Source organism: Tasmannia lanceolata, unplaced genomic scaffold (assembly GCF_043159265.1).
Source record: "Tasmannia lanceolata isolate RefF3 unplaced genomic scaffold, GAP_Taslan_0.1 ptg000002l, whole genome shotgun sequence".
Lineage (NCBI taxonomy): Eukaryota > Viridiplantae > Streptophyta > Magnoliopsida > Canellales > Winteraceae > Tasmannia > Tasmannia lanceolata.
The window spans coordinates 20755066-20771503 of record NW_027518679.1 but is presented as its reverse complement, the minus strand read 5'-3'; the positions used below and the strand labels follow the sequence as shown (position 1 = coordinate 20771503).

General features: G+C 47.6%; 1 non-coding gene across 1 annotated transcript; it reads right to left on the bottom strand.

The window, feature by feature from the left end:
* Positions 1-12028: 12028 nt before the first annotated feature.
* TRNAY-GUA (transfer RNA tyrosine (anticodon GUA)) lies at positions 12029-12111 on the bottom strand. The gene has a single exon. It is a non-coding gene; the product is annotated as a tRNA-Tyr (tRNA).
* Between the last annotated feature and the right edge of the window lie 4327 nt (positions 12112-16438).

Sequence of the window (16438 nt, the reverse complement as noted above, 5' to 3'; positions counted from 1 at the left end):
GCTACGGGACTCCGGAGAGTTAGCAAGCGAAGCGAAGGGAACCTCTATATAGAGAGAGAGTTAGCAAGCGAAGCGAAGAGAGCCTCTCAAGCAAGAGGGGCATACGTCATAGGGGGTGAAACGACTTGATGAGCGAAGTAGGCTTTCCGGTCTTCCTGGCCTTTGGCCTATTAAGATTAAGATTGGCAACTGCAGTTAGCAGCTTTAGTAGCAGTATTCGCCTTCGCCTTCCGGCTTCGGCTTTCAGACAAGTAGCTAAGGTCAATCTATTCCCTTCCTTTTCCTTTCGGAGAAGACCCGTAGTTAAACCAACCATCCTTCCTGCCTTGCCTTCGGACAAGACAAGTAGCTAGTTTTTGGTTATGAGTAAGTTGTTCGAGTTAGGCAACCCGCGACTAGATTGACTAAGCCCCGCTAGTTTGCTTTAGAGAGAACAACAACTGGCATTAACAACCCTAAGGTTGCCCAATGGCGAGTGTAGCGAAGGTAACCTCCCATGAAGGGGCATAATTCATAGGGGGCGGAACGGTTAGGTGTAGGGATTCATTCCCCCTCCGGGGGTTAAGGGGGACTGTTAAGACAAGTAGCCTAGTCTAAATCCCCTTCTCCTTCCTGTAGCTGCCAGACAAGAGCATACCTTTAGAGTCCGATAGTCGCCTAAGGAAGCAGTGAAGCGAAGGGACCTGTAAGATACGGCTGAAAAGCAGTTGTATTGCCAGGCTTTTGTTGAGCTGGGCAGCCAGCCTTCGGACAAGTTTTTTTTTTCGCTGGGGAATTCGGAATATTGATTGATCCGGAACATCAGACTCTTCATCTTGAAAGCTCATCACTTCAATAAAGGCTGGGTAACTACCTACTCTATAGGATATAGGATAGGTTGATAACCACTCTATGTGAAGATAGCCCACTCCCTACACTATAGAAAGTGAGGTTCGTTACGCTCCATGCGTATCCACAGACAGATATGCAGAGAGGTATGGCATACCAGTAATACGTCCGGATAGGGAAAAACTACTAGAACACATGCTCTGTTATTAGTATAAGGCTGTCTTCATAGGCAATGGAAAACCCGGTCTATCAATGGCATATGCCCTTGTCGCTGATTTTTCTCATGCCTATAGCTCCGCAGCTCCTGCGTTTCCCTCTGCTCCAGTGGGTGCCTCTTCCCCCGCCCCTCCTGCTGCTGGTTGTCCCGCTGGTACTGGATAAACCGCTACTCATGCGAGTGGAGCTGGAATCAAACGAAGGGATGCGGGCTATTCCATAGGTCCTGCTGCTCCTCCCGCTGCTGGTATTTCGCCCGTAGAGGGTGTTTACCCGGAAGGGGTGGGACCCTTGATCCGGAAGGTATGCCACTATCAGCTACTATCTATACATGTCTGCCTCCCTTGAAAGCTCCTGGTGCTGCGACTATCACCGGTAATAAGCGTCGGATCAACATCGGGATTAGAATCAACTGCAAAAGCAACTAACTCAACTACTCGATCAACTGGATCTACTGGCCCTTACTAATAGAGCGCTTGAATCTATTCCACCGCAAACAAGCGAATCTACTACTGCAGGATCTTCCGCAGCTTCTGTTGTTATTGCTCCCGCCTGTAACTACGCCACCTCAGCAGCTGGGACTGGAACTGCTTCCGCATCTGGCCCAACCCCTCTTACCTTAGGGCGAGTGTCTAAAGACCGGGTTATCTCTCTGAATCAGGTTATTCACTGGGCTGTTACGCCATCGAGTCTTCTAGGGTTGATCGACCCCAGGGGATTTATCCAAGACTCTAGATCTCGTCAATTCTAAGGAGGAGACTGATTGGAGAGGAAGGCAGTCCAATGGTTGGTTATTTGTCTTTCCCATCCCTGCTGCTACAGCAGGTGCCCAGAATTCAGGGATTCTCTGGTAGAGGGGAGTCGAGGTGGAATTCTTTGGTGGGCTGGCTTAAAAGAAGCCCCCAATTGCTGTAAGAGTAGCCCCTTACTAATATAGGGCTTACCTAATAGGGCTTCAGATCCTGAATCTCCACAAATGGTAATGGCTGGTTAAGCCCATGTTTTGAAATATCTGGCACGATATAGGAGGCATTCTAAAAAGTAAACCCATGGTTGGTTAGTCCGATCAAACCTTGACTGCCTCCCCATCCGTCTCTTTAACTTCCTCCTCCACTTCCATCTCGATTCCAAGGCAGGTCCCTAGTTCTATCCCGTGCTCTCAGAGGCAGCTCCAGCAAATCTTCAATCGAAGGAAAAGGGCAGGGCTTTTTTCGGGGATTGAAACGAAGCTACCAAGCTAGTGTCGACAATAGGAGCGGATCCGGGCACAGGTGATGCTGAATGCCAGACGACATAGGGTGCCGCCACGACAATTTAAATGCTAATCTCATATACGCATACGCTAAAAGAAGGAAGCATCATTTCGTATCGGCTGAGCAGGTTTCACAGAGGAACGGAACATCAACTCGACTTAATCGCGGATTGAAGCATGCATTGTCCCCAACCCCCGTGTCGTGTTTTTGGCTTGCAACCCGATTTCTTAAGTAGCGGTCGAATTACAATCATTCAATTTCAGTAAAGACGGGGTTTTTAGCACTGAATTACTATCCTTTGCTTTTGGCCACCAAGCAAGTGAGATGCCCAATCAGAACGGGGAGAGCGTGCCGCCTCTACCAGGGAGGGACCGAGCAAAGAGAGGGAGGGTGTAGTTGTGCGCACTTCTGTCAAGGAATCGGGAACGAAGGCAAGGGAGGAGGGAGATAGAACAAGCTGCATTGGCTTGCTTCAACAGATGGAGCGCTAGCAAACAAGCAAGCGAGATAGAGTCTCGTATAAGAGAAGAGAAGTCGATAATCGAATGTCAGATAAGCTGAAGCCGATAATAGAATCGAAAATGTCTGATGAGTGAAAGGGTTGGTTGTTACCTGTTCGAATATGAGAATGTTGACACGGAACACTGGCCCTACCGCCGGGCCGGGAGCTCCACTGAAGAAATAGGCTTTCAGGCTTAAAGAATGAGGAAACCAAAGGGAGGACGACTGTACTGTAAAGGAGTCCGGGAGGAGGAGGCGCAGTTGAGTTGGAGTTGGTGAAGCATCAGCTTAGCTTCTTTCGGCAGTGCAGTAGAGGTCGACTATCAAGGAGTGAGGGAAGGAGTCAATTACGATAGGGAGGACGACTCTTTTCTTTGACAACACAACCTAAGCGGCATATACGGGCAGACGACAAGGAGATGCAACTTGCTCAACTGCTAAGGAGGGGAACTCGGCTATCAGAGTTGCCCCTGTTCTTAGACGGAAGGAGTAGAAAGCTCGAAAGCTACTAGGGGAAGAGAAGCCTGGAGTTGGAGGAGAAGATTCAATCGGAGAGGCAAACGGGGTTGAGTTGACTGGCTAATGATAATGATCGAGTTCCTTTTTCGAAGATGAGATTCCACCAGAAGCGAGACAGCTCCTGAGATCGGGATTGAGATTGGGCCTGCCTACGCACCAAGTATACCGATTCTCCCATAAAGCCATGGAATTGCCCTTGTAAGTCTTACCCATACGCTTAAGACCTACCCATTTGTGTGATCTTATTCCCACCGTGTTCTATTGGTTGTGTGATCTTATTCCCACCGTGTTCCAAGGTCGTACCAAGTCTTCTCTGCCTGAGAGAAGACTTGGTACGACCTTGGACCGTCACAAAGAACAGGAACAGAGTCGCAGAAGTAGGGAAGGGCGGGAATCGAGCGAAGAACACTCACCAAGATCAGATACCTAAAAAGAACACAAGGGCAACTAGGGGCGGGATTCGAGACCAGGGGCAACAACAACAAACAGCACAGCAACTACAACTATGCTAACCTAGAGAGAAAAAAAGGGAACTCGCGGACGCTACGTTCCATGGTCTAGTTTAACTGTCACACTCTTCGCTCCCACCCTCACTTTACAGAGTAAGGGATGGGAGACTCGGATAGACAATCAAACAAGAACAAACTTCACTTTACGCAAACGAAGGATGGTGGCGAATAAGGAGAGAGGAGGGATAAAAACCTTAGAAGGAAGGGGCTGCAAGCGGTTCTACATAAAACCACCTTAAATACGAGGGCCTGATCAGATGGAAAGGCTTAAAAGTATTTGTTTTGTACAGGTACCAGGGGAGCGAATGAAGAATAGAACGATCAATACATGGATGAACAAAGAGATAGGAGCTAATGCTCTCATGTTTCAAGTGGACTTTTTCTAATCAGGAAAGCCCTGAAGGTTGAGAATGTTGTAGCAAAAGTGGTCCTCTTGTTATGTTGGGATTAGTTCTTCAGTGTAGTCAAAGACCAACACCCTCTCTCCCTCTAACACCCTCCCTGTTTTTTTAACAGACCCAAAACCTATTAATCACTTTCGTCCTTCATACTGCTTCTATGATCTTTGCTCGTGCGACAGTCCGCCGTTTAGTGTTCTATTGTTCTATGGTCTGTATTACAACTTTCGTTGCAACATTTCACTTAGTGATTATCTCCTGGTTATATGATTATGCAGGATATGGCTATTGACAAAGCTACTGTACAACAAGCAGTTCTTATTTCTTTGTTGCTTACATCTTCTTTCTTGGCACCCTTTCTTGTTTGCTACCGTATAAAACGGAGAGAAGATCATCGACGCTGACTTGCAAAATCTTGTTCGTGACTTTATCACTGACTTTGTCGAGGACGTGGATCGATCATGACGAGAATCTGATCGTCCTAAGAAAGCCTTGTTCTATATGACATCCAATGCTAAGCTAGGGATCAATACGGATCCCTAAACCTAAGTATGGGAAGAGGGTTTGGAAGCTTTTTGGAGGACCTTTTGGGAGGATCATCAGAACACTATGCTTGGTTGTCCTTAAAAACCCCTATCTCATACTTCCTATACCGCTTTTGAATGAATGGGACCCATCTCTCTCTCTCTCACGAAGATCTTGGTTGTCCCACATACCCTAAAATAAACTAAATAGGACTTTTTACTCTCTCTCTACGCTTTCGGGCTTTATCGGCTTACAGCTGTGCTGGTGAAGGCGGAGTTCATTGATCTTGATAGCATGTGAGTCTATTGTGCATACTTTATTTCTTGTAATGTTGTAGTTATTTTGGTTTTCTATTAGTTGACCTGTAACTGGGATCCATCCAAGCATGGCTCCTAACTCTTAAGTTCTTTAGATACCTTATATAGTGAAGTCCAATTCTTTTTGTTGTCCTCCAAGCACAACTTTGCTGAGCACCTGTTGGTGATGGTTGTTGTGCGATGCCAATAGCACGAGGATAAATTCAAATTTGCATTGGGTCTGACTGTTCCGTCTTCTACAGAACAGATGGAGTTATTATTATTACTCCATTTTCCAGTTCATGTTACCTAAATGAGGAACTAATAGTCTGATAGTGCTTGTGTCATGCCCATGTTTGTCAGAATAAGTTGACTTTGGCCCAGCCCCAATCCATGGGCATACAGATAAGACTAGACTGGGTTCTAGGTCTTCTCTTACCTTAATCTTAACGTGAACTCTTGAGCACAAGTTTAATCAATCATCTCATGAACAATAAAACCTCATATACTAAATAATCCAAACATCTTTCAAGAGAAAGATGTTTCAAGAGAAAACTATGATACTACTGTGACTTAAAATGGTACAGAGGTGAAGCCGTGAAGCACTCTACAGAGGTGAAGCTGTGAAGCACTCTGTAAAAGAACAAAAAATGAGGAAGAGGTTGACCACTTCTTTGCCCTTGATTGACTTGTCATAATGACCGCCTGTTCCCGCCCAACTCGCAGCCGGATTACGATATCCCACATCCGCTCCTCGATAATTGAGAGATGACGTGGCTCTCCCAACAATAATGGCTCTCCTCCTTCGCTTCGCTCAGCCTTAGGAAGCCTCGATTCTTTTGGTTGCAGATCTTCTGCGCAAGTCCTTGTCAAACGTACACCTGACAAGCTATTATGCGCCACTTGACTATCGTGCGCCGTTTGACCGCGAGCAAACCCCGTTCCACCTTGCTAGCTCCTGAGCTCTTCCTACTGTGCCCCTACCTCACTGAAAAGATAAGTACTGGACTGGTAAGAGGGGACCTTGCAAAACAAAACTAGTTCCTCCCTTGTCCGATCCACCATCTCCTCCTCCCCCACCACCGTATCCTTAGCAGTCGAGAAAAGACCTGAACCCGCTGACGGAAGTGATCGATTATCCACTGGTGGGTGAGCCAAGAAAGAGATGAATGAGATGGCTGGCTGCTTTATCCGGCCGGAAGTAGGTGATTCTAGACCGGCTAGTGACTCCTTCCCTCTTTGGCTATTCGTTAATACATATATCCGGTTCCCCACTGACTGGAATATGAGTTGGTTTCCCGCTGACTGGACTCACAAATAGTGCATTCAGCAGTAGGGGTTCGAATCCTCTATAAATTCAGAGTGTGTTTTACGGCTGTGACCGAACGCGACTCGAGGAACTGGCAAAACGGGTTCGATGGGCAATAAGTATATAAAGAGTTTGCGGATGGATGGAATGACGCCTGGGAAAGGGGAGAAGTGCACCTATGATCGCCAACTCTATTTGAAATCACCGAATTAGCTAATTTCCGGAACTTGGGCAATCAATGAGATGGAGATTAGTTGCTTGGATCGGATGGAAGGAATCGCCTCGTGGGGTCAGATAGAGCTACTTATGGGGGCCTATGCCGCTTAATAGCTTCTTCCGGTGGGTCAGATGGAGGTTCATTGGTCACAAATGGAGAACTCGAATGAGATGCTTCACTCGCCGCTGCCCCAGGTAGACACTTTCAACTTCCGGGCTTCCACTGCATTGGATGATGGATCAGAAGAGGCGTCACCAGCCTAGGTATCGAAGACAAAGACAGAGAAGAGGCAGATGGATGTTCATTTGATTGGTTCGGTTCCGGTGAATCGTCAGGGGAAGAAGCAGTGGATTCTGTCGATGGACTCGAATATGGAGATGGAGATTAGCTCGTTCTTGGTTCCGATGATTACCCTTCCTCTCGTTCAGATGCTTACCTCGGGCTTGGATCCATTGGTTGGGGAACCATTGGACCGATAGTTGGCAGCTTAGAGGGGAGCGGAAGAAAAGACTGGTGGAAATTGGATCGAATAGAAAGGTGGGGCCGGATAGAGAAGAGGGGGAACAAAGAGACTTCGCCTTCCTCTCCGGTAGCAGGTAGTGCCTTATTGGGCGGGCTCTGTACCGGTTGATCAGAGCTTGGATCATATTCAGAACCAGGAGAGTTGGTCAAGTCCTTTATATACATCATTGAAATGGTGGCCGGTACCGGTGGGAAAGCAGATGAGTCGATAGGAGATGAGAATAAGATTGGAAAGACGGATGCGTCCATCTTTCCAATCTCAATTTCATGTGCGGGGGGGGCTAAGCGCAGTTCTTTGAATCAAACGTTGAATGAAATCAATTCTTTTTTTTATATCCAAATCTAAATCAGATAGGATAGATGGATGGATCTATCTTTCTATTCATATAGATGACTTTATATATATATATATATATATATATATATATATATATATATATACATATATATATATATATATATATGTAGTGTAGCAAGAAGCCCCAAATCCTTGATTTGGCCAGGAAACACTGCACTGCTTTGGGCCCAGGAAGCGAAGGGAATGAGCTCGGCAGCTTCTCCTCCACACTTTTTTTTTCTCCGTGCCCGCTTCGCGCGCCATTGGCGCTTTGCTCTCCTCTTATTCTTCATTGGACGGTTCGGATGGACTTCGCCGTTCTTTCCCAACAAAAATAGAAAGGGTTGTATCACATCAAGATGTCGATTCGTTTTCCGCCCCCAATGAGATGGGGAATTAGTCACCTCTTTCCCTTCATCTTTCTGAATCGAGGCCCGGCCCAGCTCGCGTCGTTCCAACAACCGGTGGGGAGCACCTCAGTATACGATCTCGCGCAGTAACTGGGAGTCCTATTACACCTAAGGCCAACTTCAATTCACCAAACCCAGGTTCATCTCGTGTAGTGATTGTGGACTCGTACAAGGATATTGAGTAGACGGTTGATGTATCATACTCGACCCTTTCTTTCGTAGCATGCATTCCCATCCGTGTCGCAACTGATTCGGTAAGCTACGTGTCCGGTGCACGGAGAACTGCCTTCGGTCCCCCAAACTGACTTACTCATGGCAACCTTCCGGCCGCCCAACGACCTATAATGCTAGTCACTACTCCCACTGGGGCTAGGAAGTAAGCCCCACAACCCAAAGAGGCGAAGAACAAATAGAATTTGCTACGAAAGCCGGCTAACGGGGGTATTCCTGCGTATGAGAACATCGTAATGGAGAAGGTCATAGCCGAAATAGGATTCATTTTGGCTAGAGCGCCCAAATCCGCTATATATTTGACACGGGTTTGCCGTAATGCTGGAACTATGGCGAATGCATCTATCGTCATTGATGCATAAATAAAGATACCAATTAGTAGTGATTGAATTCCTTCTATGGTTCCACATGAGAAACCTGTACGAATATAACCTACATGTCCAATCGAACTATGAGCTAGAGGTCTTTTTACTTTCGTTTGGGCCATGGCGGCCAGTGCTCCTAAGATCATAGAAGCAATGCTGCAGAAAAAGAAGATTTGTTGCAATGTAGCCCCATAGGAACCATAAATAGAAACACGTGACATATTTGCAGAAATAGAGATTTTAGGCGCAATAGAAAGGAATGCTGTCACCGGGGTGGGTGAACCCTCATAGATATCAGGTGCCCGCATATATAGAGTCAAAAGAGAAATGGAGTCCGAAGGGGAGGGGGGTTTTCTTCGGGGCTCGAGAGATGGAATAGATAGGGCCCTACAAGTTGTTAATTCGCCGCTGGGGAATTCACACGAAAGGGAACGAGGAATTCTCAACGAAAAAAGTGCTCTCTGAACCGAACGTGAAAGTGGTTTTCCATCAGACGGCTGTTCCCGTAACTCCACTCTCGACTTGGATTATATATCCAAAAAGGTCCGCTCTCGGCCATTCCACACGCTGCCTAGCAGAGGCGTGGTTATCTTAAGTGGATTCTCTCTTTTGTAGTAGATGCCAAACCTGCTGCTCAGTGGGCAGGCGCAGCAGCTACATGGACGCCTTCCTTTCTTTTGTTGCCAGCGCTTTCCCGGGCCGAGCCGGAATTCTTTATTAGAAAGGGCAGGCAAAGCCCGAAGGCTGCTATCCCAATAGGCCAGCGGGCGGAACGAGGAGAGGGCCCGGCAATCATACCACCGCGGTCGAAAAAGCGTGTTCTCTTCGCCCTTCAGATAACACGCACCGTAGGCCATCCTCGGCCTTCTTCATTTTCGATGAAAAACAAATCCAATCTCGATCTCCGAAAGCGTTTTCCTTCCCCCGCCGCATCTCCCTCCCTTCGTTGAGCCTTTCCTTTAGTGGTTGGGGGAAGCATTCCCTTATCTGAACTTGGCGGGCATTCTTTCGCTATGGGGGTTTGAACATAGGCTCAAACATGATTGGAAGGGTCCTAGCTACGCCATGCGTTCAATACCAAAAAAGCCTCTGGGAAGCTGCAGGGATGACAAAAAGAGGGCGCTTTCCTGTGTTACACTGAAAAAAAAGGACCTAAGAGAAGAGCGTCTTCTCTTAACTTTCTTCCTCCCGCGCCCGCCGCCGCCGGGCCCACTTTAGAGGGGAAGATTAGCAAAGCGGGAAAGGCCAAGTACAAGAGAAGGGGGAGGGGGAGCAGCATCTTATTCTCTTCGCTAGAACTTCCGGATCGGATAAGCATTCGGAACGGGCTCCGCGTTCATTTCGTTGGCAGAAACGATCCAATCCATTCCGGGCTTCGGGGAACCCAAAAACAAACGAACTCTTTTGACTTGATTCATAGATAGAATCAATGGATAGATAGACAAGAGATAGATGAACGAGATATCTTTTGATTTTTGCTCTCTAAAAGAAAGAGGCAGAGAATAGACATCCCTTTAGATGTCTATGTATCCTTTATCATCTCCCGATTTGATTTTATATCGTTATATCTTCTCTCTCTAAATTGAAATCAATTAAGAAATACATACATTATGAGAGAGAGCAGATGGATGCTATCCCCTATATTGAACACTCATTCCTTTCCTATCTATTGATAGAAAGATCTTCGTCAAATACCCGACTTTGCCTTTTTTTGTTTGAGGAATTCCTCATATCCATAAAGCTTCCCACAAGCACCCCAACCCATACGACTATAAGGGGGGGCTGTTCGCCTTTTGAATCAAAGTAGTAGGGGCTTCATAGCAACATCCATTCTAAAGGAAACCGAAGAACCTTTAGTCAATAGGATCCTTCAGTCGCAAACCAATTAATTAGTCACAAAGTAGACTCGTGACGCTTAACGACTGAACTCGTTGGCTCCGCGCACCTTTGGTACTTCAGTAGGGCGAGCAGTTTGATAGTGACTTCTTGCCATAAGACTCAAGGGCGGCGGGCCCTATTAGTAAGGCGACGAAAGGCTACTTCATTCTAGGAAAGAGCCGGAAACTCGAGAGGGTCGCCTTTGGAAGCGTTCGCCGGTAACCAAAGCGTCACGACATAATCAAAAGGAAGGAGTGAGGCTGACTAAATCCAATCCATAAACCCGGAAACGAAACGAAGTTCGTTCCCTTTCGTCAAGTAGGTAAGGTAGGCATACGAACCACTTTAGCTTTGCCTTAGACTCTATTGGAACAAAGCAAAGAAGAAGGCTGAATGGAGAAAGGAAAGGGACAAGGGCGGTCTTGCTTGGCGCGAAGGCTGCTGGTTCGGGGGTAGGGTACGGTACTAAAGGTCCTCGGACTTCCAGGCGGTTTTTATTTTGGGCAGTTGTTCACCGTTGGATCTCGCCAATACAGCCCCCTATAGTTTTCGTTACCGAGATATCTTTTGTTATTTTTTTCATTGTTCCCAGGCATTTTTTGGGTAATCAGCTCCCATGCTGCAAACAGTCAAATCTGAACTGAACCTTGTCGCTCTTCTTTCTTTCCTCGTGGGCAGGAAGCACACCAGCAGCGTGCGTTGCGTGATTCCACTGTGTTTTTTTGCACTTGACTGGGTGGACAGTTGACCGGAAGATCACTTCGATTCGCCCGGCCAGCAGGCGGGCGGCGTGCTTATCTTGTGTGACAACACTACAGAACGAGTGGCTCTTCTAGGCGGGCAGCTGTGTGACAACACTCCTGAGAAAGCGGCGCTTTCGTGTAACATGCTATGGTCTCAACGCCCTTACGAGGTAGTGATGAGTTTCACGCGCTCTAAGCCCGGCCCGCGCGCGCTTAGGAAGATTGGCCGCAATCAGAGCGGTACCACCCACTCTACCCTACCACCTATAGGCAGCCGTCCGTCCTACAGCCGCCCGAAGAGGAACTGCAGTGATCTTGAATAGGGATCCTACAGCGATAGATAGAATCCCCATAAAAATACCACTAGATCGAGCATCAGTGATTTCGTATCCGGTCAAAATCTTGGCTAATTGATCGAAGTGGGTAGCTCCAGTAGACCCATAGATCATGGAACAAATAGGGTGGGTAGGCCCAACCACCACACTACACGTATAGACGCGAACCCCCCTCGTTACCGTACGTGCGACTCTCACCGCATACGGCTCGCACAAAGTCTCCTAAATCCATCCCGAGCCTTTTCTTCCACCTCTCCTCTCCAATCCTCGATCAAACTTGCGTTCCCCAGGCGCTATGAAATGGGGGGCGCTTCCTTCGCCTATCGTATGTATCTGCTTGGCTTCGTCCCGAACCAAGGAGGCATTCCGGCGGGCGCATGCGTGTAGGAATGCCGACTACAGAGACTGAAAGACTACGACTACAAGCCAAGCCGGAAGCGACTCGCTTCAATTCTCGTTGGGATTGGATATAGATGAGGAATCTATAGATCGTAGTAGTTCGCCAACCTCTCTAACTAACATACGATACAATTTCACTTCACGGCACGGCCACAAACAAAAAAGAAAGAGCTTCGCTCAGTTGGCCTTCCTACGCTGACGAATGCCTCCTTTCTCTTCTCTGAAGTCTACAACAAGTGGGAGAGGCAGGATTCGAACCTACGTAGAAAACCTTCAACAGATTTACAGTCTGTCACTTTTGACCACTCGGCCACTCTCCCCTTCCCGGGCCGAGGCCCCCCTCAAATGGGTTCCTGAATAAGAAGGAGGGCGGCGTTCGTTCTTATTGATTTGATTGAAGGGAACTCATACTATTAGCTTCACTAGCGTTCCGGGAGAATCTAGTCATTTAGTCAGTTCATAACAATCTCTGTAAAGCAAGGGGCAAAGCTTCTACGACAGCTTCCCCCTCATGTAGTCGTCGGCCTTCCCCAGCCCCCCTCCCCCCTAAACGTAGTAAGGGCTTCTGGCTAAGCATCTTTCGGCGGAGGAAAGGAGGCGACTAGTCGCTTCTGGCGAAGCAGCAAGTTCATGAGCAAGTGAATGAACGAGCCAGCGAGCAGCGAGTGAAGTGACTGAACGAGCCATGTTCCTAAAAGGAGTGACCATGTTTTCTTCCCTTCTACTGACCTTTAGAGATAGGGGCGAGCAGCAAGCGAACTTCACTCAAGACTAATGCGTGATAGGCCTGACTACGTTTAGGGGCCTTACCTGACTACGTTTAAGGGGCCCCCATCACGTAAGCGGGGGCCCTATTAGCCCTATTAGTAAGTGAACAAGTCAAGCCCCCTATTAGCCCTTATTAGTATGTCGCGCTAGCGCCCTTACTCATAGGGCTCTTCTGCTGAGCGAAGTAGCGAGCCTACCCTTCTCGAGCCTACTTAGATTAGAAGCGAGCCTACTTAAATAGCTTACGCTTACCAAGCCTAGTCTACTAAAAGAGGGCTACAGCAAGCTTTCCCCCTTCGTTTGTTGTGGGTCGCGCCTCACCGCAGGCACTGAATGAATGAGTGGAGATCTTCCTTCCCCCTTGCTAATTACCAAGGACTTCGTTGCCACTAGTGGCGAAGAAAATCTCTACCATCCCACCCAAAAACCACTCGGAGACTGCCAGTCTACAAGAAGCTGGCAGAGCTTTAGCCATTGGACCACATCCATCCATCCTACCTAAACAGTCACCCTTTTCTTGTTCGTTCTTCGAATGACACTAGTGGAGACTAATTCCTTCCGGCTAATGAAGATACTACTCCAGTCTTCCCATTCATTCCCAGTGGATCCTTCTTCTTCTTAAGAATTGAACGAACCAAGTTCACCTATACGAGAGTGAGGTTTTGCAAAACCAACAATCAACTTCTCACTTTGGATGTCCTGTTTGACGATTCTGCTAGTTTAGAAACTAAGGAGAAGGACAGGGGTCGCTAGGTCAGAAAAGCGAGAACTATCAATTCTCCCCAAGTAGGATTTGAACCTACGACCAATCAGTTAACAGCAGACCGCTCTACCACTGAGCTACTGAGGAACAACGGACTTAAGGAAGCCGACTCTCGTTCTTTGGATCAACCTATGACCCAAAAAAAATGGGTTCGTCACTTTTTTTTTCACATGCACCGGAAGAAAAGGTGACGATAGCAATCCCCTTTGCCTCCCCGGCCGGAGAGCCTCCAAGACAAGGGGGCAGCGGTCAACCATCAACTCTCGAGATGCATATTGATCAATCGATCTCCGCGTCCTGCCAGTTCGCTAAGTAGACTCACTCTACCGAGGGGCAACAAAGGCTGGAACTATTCCTACCAAAAACAAGGGAGCTACTTCTCAACCTAGGAGTTTGCAGGTATGAGAGAGTCCCCTCTCTGTCTGTCTCTCCGAGTTTCTACTACTAAGTAGCACTTCTGCTATTCAATCATAGAATCGATTCCGATCAAGCAAGCAGGATATTGTGGTCCTTTCATCTCTCTGCCTGCTCCATGCTGTATAGCCTAAGGATCATGAGCTGGTTGAATGCTAGAATACATGAGATCTGCCCGGTAATTTCGGTAGATGAAGTAGTGGGAGGTCGCGAAGTTAGGGGGCGTGTTAAGTTGAGAATTTCGAACATTGTAGCATTCTTTTCTAGGTTGGGGTTTGAGTTTCGAAGTTTCCAGAACTCTGATGGTGAATATACACCAAATCAAATGGCGCATCGAGCGAGACCATTCTGTTCCATTGTGAATGAGATACGTTCGTTCTCGACCAACATCTACTCATATCTAGCTTCGTGTCATTTTTTAACACAGCGATCAGCAAGCTGCAAGCAGCAAGCGGAGGCTTTGACGCCGTAGCGCGCTGGAGCTGCAAGCAGCTTCAAAAGAATGCCTGACGCTAGCGCCATAAACGCCCTTCTTAGGTTAGTAGCGTGAGAGGGGCCCTCTCACGTAAGGCGCGCCTGACTTACCATACTAAGAAGGGCGTGAGAGGGGCCCTCCATTAGTAAGGGTAGGGTAGAACAAGACTTACCAAAAAGGGCGCGCTACGGCCCTATTAGCCCTTATCACGTATGGGGGCCTACGCGACTTGCCAACTTCCCTTACTAATACTATACTAATAGGGCGTGATATTATAGGGGGCCCCCGCTTGCTTCAAAACCTTTACTAATAGGGCATCGCTTCCCCCCCCCCCCTATTAGCCCTTATTAGTATAGATTGTCAGGCGTGCAACGGCTTTTCAGCAGCCAGCAAGCCTTACGTGAAAGGGGGCTTCAAAGCCCCCTATTAGTAAGGCGCGCGTTAGCGCTTCCGTTTTGAAGCAGGCTTAACAGCAGCTCGCTTCGGACCGATCTGTGCCTTGATCTCCGGCCATGAATCAAAGATTCCTCCTGGTGAGCAGGGCCGTGCCGTGAAGGAAACGGCAAAACGAGGTTGCTTGCTCTCAGTCTCAGCCTCCTTATCAGAGTAGAACGTTCCTTCCGCAACGCAAGGCCGATATGTTTCGTAGCAGCCAAGGATTAGTTCGATCCATTAGGTTCTTAGATTTGTTCGGAAAAGAAACGATTAACAAGAAAAGATCTTTGATTACGATTAAATGGAACAATCTCAAATAGCAATTTCTGATCATTTCTTGGTGAACATGATCTGCCATAATCTCTTTGATCCCTACATTTATGTGCCAGAATAAAGAGAGATTAGGTAGGGAAGTATATACTTTTTTTGAAACGCTAATCAAAGGGGGTGGGAAAGCAGCAGTCATTCTTTGGAAGAGCCTGGTTCTCTTTGTCTTCGAGCTTTCATTCCTCAATCCACTTATTCGTTCCTTCATATACCTCCCCACCAATAGATAGAGACAAATGGGAATAACCGAACCACGTCTACAAAATGCCAGTACCATGCAGCTGCTTCAAAGCCAATGTGATGCTCCTTGGGGCCAAGCATCATTCATTCTTACCGCGCATCCATCGAGCAGCTCATCCAACCTTCATTCGCCTATCGGCTCACCCTACGGGCCTTCGGCTCCTAACGGACTCTCTCCCTATTGGTCGAGCTCCTTCGGACCCTCACTCTCTCCCTATCGGTCGAGCCCCTTCGCCTATCGGCTCAAGCTCGTAAACTCGCTTCCTTCTGTCATGCCATCAAAGGGGGGAAGCGGCTATTGGCATTCATTCGTACCTGCCATCGAACTAGGGAAGAATCCTCATCGCCTATTCGGTCCTATCAATCAGCATCGTACCTTCCTTCTACCAAGCCAGCCATTCGGCCAGGCAACCAACCGCCCGGCCCTCATTCCCACTTCGAGCATCCGTACCTGCCAATCGTAGGGCACGACACAATGCTATCCACTGGATCCTCACTATCTACTGATCCTGAGTAAGGATTGTAGCTGTTCTTTCAAGCATCCGCTGGTACTCCAGCTTTTCGTAAGGAGTCCTGTAAGGTTGGTAGTTCCTCGCATGAATCGCGAGAACTGTTTCTTTAAGCCCTCTTCTAGGTGATTTTGAGTGTGAATTCCTCTGCTACGCCCATCTCTGTGGTTCTGCGGTTCCTATTAAGTATTTTACGTCAGCAAGTCCCTTGATTTCAAGAACTATCGCGAGGAAGTGAATTGAGTGAAATAGGGCCAGGCAGTCCCTTGAGTTTAATAGCGCGCGCAAGTCCCTTGAGTGAAAGACGTTCAGTGGTTGTTCTGAATCCCACTACAGGGTCCTCCGTTTTCTGTCTGATAAGCTCCTCTTCCGGGTCAAGGATGGAAAGTATTGGTTGGTCTGCTGTGCTCTAAAAGACTTTCTTAGGATCCGAGGGACTGTCTCATAGAAGAGATGTTATTACAGGATCTTAAGTTCTGTAAGAGTTGTACCTCTCTACTGATGCTCAGTAAGTACTCTATCAAGGTACTTACTACTCCTCAGTAATAGCTCCACTAGCTACTTACGCGTCTTCAGTTCTTAAATGAGTTCCTTACGTGTTCTCTGTGTAGCTATTGTTTCCTTTCTATCTCTTGGCAGGTTAGGACTTTTGTTGCTATCTTCCTGTTGTTTCTCATTTTCTTTCGCTCTAAGAGCTTCCTTTTGTCTAGGAAGTT